At 51.2% G+C, this 3,473-nt stretch overlaps 1 protein-coding gene across 1 annotated transcript in view; it reads right to left on the reverse strand.

Annotated features, from left to right (window-relative positions):
- Nucleotides 1-3,473, reverse strand: part of LOC113211830 (mediator of RNA polymerase II transcription subunit 20) — a 102,947-nt gene that overhangs the window by 67,043 nt on the left and 32,431 nt on the right. The gene's annotated exons all lie outside the window — the stretch shown is intronic.

Raw genomic sequence — 3,473 nt, forward strand, 5'->3', positions numbered from 1 at the left:
GGAAGGGAACAGGAGAGGAGGGTGAAAAGAACCTGGCGCCGTACGCACAAATTTATGGCGGGTTCAAAAGAGTCGCGTCGCAGGCTGTTATAGAGGAGAAAGAAGGAGAAGAAGAAGAAGAAGAAGAAGAAGAAGAAGAAGAAGAAGAAGAAGAAGAAGAAGAAGAAGACGTGACTGATACGAAAGGTAGCCCTGCGAAGTTTCGAAACTAATAGGAAATTGAGCTGTACTAGCATATATCAAGCACAATAGCACAGTACAAGTAGGAGTATACTGTAAAACATTTCTATGGTAGATTTCCTATAAATGTATCTGCAGCAATTCACATTTACATGTATAGGAATTTTCCCATACAGGCGTATGGTAATTCTACCATATGCGTTAGTATTCTTACCATGCAAGTATAGGAATTTTCCAATACACCTGTGGGTACTATAGTAGCCCACTATTCTCTGGGAATTCACAAAGAATTTAGTCGTCAACAAGTGCTTAATAAATTTTAACAGTCGTATTATGCTGTAGACATGGTGGTGTCTAAATATGTCTTATTTTTAACCATTTGCAACCTAAAACCAGTTCAAATCCCGAAAGATGGTTGTAAGTGAATCTTTCTTAAATCCCGAGAAGTTTCTACACAGTGAGTATAATTTGAACCTTTTTTGTGATACAGAATTCGCACATTCTCTTGTTCCAAAGTACAATTATTATTCCCATAAAAGCGCGTAAGTCTTTAAGGCTGAGAGGTCACTGTTAGTCAAGTCAACAAACTTTGCCCATATTAAAGAACAAAAATGAACAATTAAAAAATCAAAGACGTCGGTTATTAGAACGACTTATGGAACTGCCTGTGATTATCCATCTGAATAAGGGAACAAATTATATGCGTCGTTTCTAGATTTTCAAGTGCTGCTGTGTTGCGTTTCAATGACGCTGGCGTAGTGAACGACGTCGCTCCTGCCGCTGCCGCTTACGACAAAAGTGCCGTGTCCTTCCGGTCCTTAAACGACGACAAGGGAGAGAAGCGAGGAGCGGATGCGTCTTTTATTTTAACCTGCCGTCGGCACGCGCTTCGCCGGGGTGGGGTGAGGTGGGCTGGGGTGGGCCGGGGCGTGGCGAAGTGTGGCGTGCCTTGCCGCGGAGTGGCGGCAGGGGTAATTACAGACGTGAAACTTGCTAACACTGTTAACATTTGATGAGATTTCACAAAGATTATACTCTCAACCACTTTTGGGGATTCCCAGAGCTTCTCGCAGGCTTGATTTTGTGCTCTAACGCGAAGAATTTTCATTTTGCACTCACGGCGAATCACGGAGGAAGGTGTAAACTGATGGAGCAAGTGTGCAAATACTTTACAGAATTGTGCAAAAGCAAGTTGAACATTTCCGCAACTCAGTGAGCGTTTCATCTCAGGAAAGGTGCTACAAAAGAGTTGAACAGTTGCACACTTACAAGTGTTCGGCTACAATGGCGAAAACTTGCAAATTTGAAAGTTAACAGTGTATGATTGTTTAAATATAATATTTAATTAGGACTAATTCTTCGTGAAATCAAGCGTGTTACGGATGAGAGGAGAAAAGGAAACATTCATCGCTTCGTTAAAAGAAAGGTCAAACCCAGCCAAAGAACTATTTCCGGTAATATTTTAGTGGTTTCACCCCGGCATAGCAGAGGTCTACCTCGACGTCCACCTCGTTTTGGGTTTTGGCGTATCTTTACTATCTGTGAGCAGGTCGTCTGCTGTGAGTGGACTCGAGGGACGACGAAGAACAGGGACACCCGGGTCTCAGGCCTCCGGGCAAGGCGGGGCTTGGCGGGGGCTTGGCGGGGCGGGGCGGGGCGGCCAGGCCGGCCAGACCATGCTGGCAGCAAGTCTTTAGGGCTTCACTGGCAAAGAGCACCCAGGCTGGGCCGGTGTTCGGGGGGGAAGGACGCAGTGTGGCGAAGAGGGAAAGCGGGGTGGGGCGGGTCAGCGGAATGATACAGCGTGGCCCGTAATCCCGCCTGTAACCCCGCCACGCCCCGCCACGGGCCACGCGGCCATCAGTCTCCCGACCCAAATAGACCGTCGCACACAATCATAACTTACTAGGCGGGGGAGGCGGGGGCTCGCGCGCCGGGGGCCGGGCGGGCCGCGCCGGGCGTGACACATGTGCGGGGCGTGGCCAGCCCGGCAAGTTGCCGCCCTCTCTCTCTCTCTCTCTCTCTCTCTCTCTCTCTCTCTCTCCCTCTGCCACCCCCATGCGAGACCAGTTGTGCTGGACTCAACAGCGGGCAGGGACAGCAGGCGACTCCATCAGGGCAGCATCATTCTTCGACTGCAGCGCGTATCTAGACCAGATCTCTCAGCATCGCCCACAACAATTCCCCTGATTTATATCTTTATTTCTCTCCAAGTGTTGGGGCCGTCGGGCAAAATGACATTTAATATGTTTCCTATAGTCTTCGAAAACATTTTAATAAATGTCTAATTACTTTTTAGCTACTTCCAACTTCCACTTACCGTTTAGTATATACAAACTTTCATTTATTTAATTTGTTTAACTTTAGAAACACCTTCCTAAGTCCTAAGTGGGCACATTATGGTCACATTGCCTCTTAGAGAACGCCACCCCTGGTACTATGGCACCAGGGTACTCTAGTACTTCGGTGCACAACAGAGTCAAGACTTCCCAGGTATTTGCAAGACAATTGGGTGTAGCAAAATGTAAATCTTCATCAGACGAATAGGAGGTCTTTGCTGCCCGAGGCGGGTTGGGGCCGGGGTGCACGTCAGCAGCCGCGGCGTGGCGGGCAGGGCGGGGCGCGGCAGGGGCGTGTCGAGGTCGGGGTGCAAGCTGCAGCGGCCCCGACACACTTCATCAGGCTTTGTGCGCGATGCTACAACATAATGGATCCATCCTGTCAGCGTCATGCTCACCATTAATCAGCCGCAGCACCCCCTATCCCCTCCAGTCCCCTCCCAAGCTGCACCCGCCCACCGCGCAGCCACGAGTGTGCAGCAGCAGCCCCCCGTTGAGCCCCCATACCCCCACACACCACAGCCACAAGGGGGTTGCAGTGCAGCCGGCCCTCCACGACGAGCTGGACCCAGGGCGCTGCCTGCCGAAAACCTTCACCTCCCCCCTCCCGGCCCCCACCTTGGCTGCGGCTGGCCCAAATCCAGCACAGCCATCCCTCCCTCTCCTCCTCCGCTGCCCCCGCCCGGCCCGCCACCCGCTTCCCACACATTCGGGGACGTGGGTCCTTTTGAATGTGGTCGGTTAGTTCTTGGACGTGCCGCTCCGACCCGCACGTCCGTCCGTCCGTCTGGGGCGGGACTACTCCACGCCCGGAGGCGGGACGGGGCGGAAGGGGTCGGGGGGTCTAACTCTAGTCCTCTGCACTTCCCAACCATCGAGGACGCACATAAAATCCACGAGGGTGCAAAAAAAAATATGCATGTGTACGTGTGGGCAGGAAAAAAAATGTGTGTG

Source organism: Frankliniella occidentalis, unplaced genomic scaffold, assembly GCF_000697945.3.
Source record: "Frankliniella occidentalis isolate FOCC.00 unplaced genomic scaffold, Focc_3.1 Scaffold141, whole genome shotgun sequence".
In the NCBI taxonomy this organism is placed as follows: domain Eukaryota; kingdom Metazoa; phylum Arthropoda; class Insecta; order Thysanoptera; family Thripidae; genus Frankliniella; species Frankliniella occidentalis.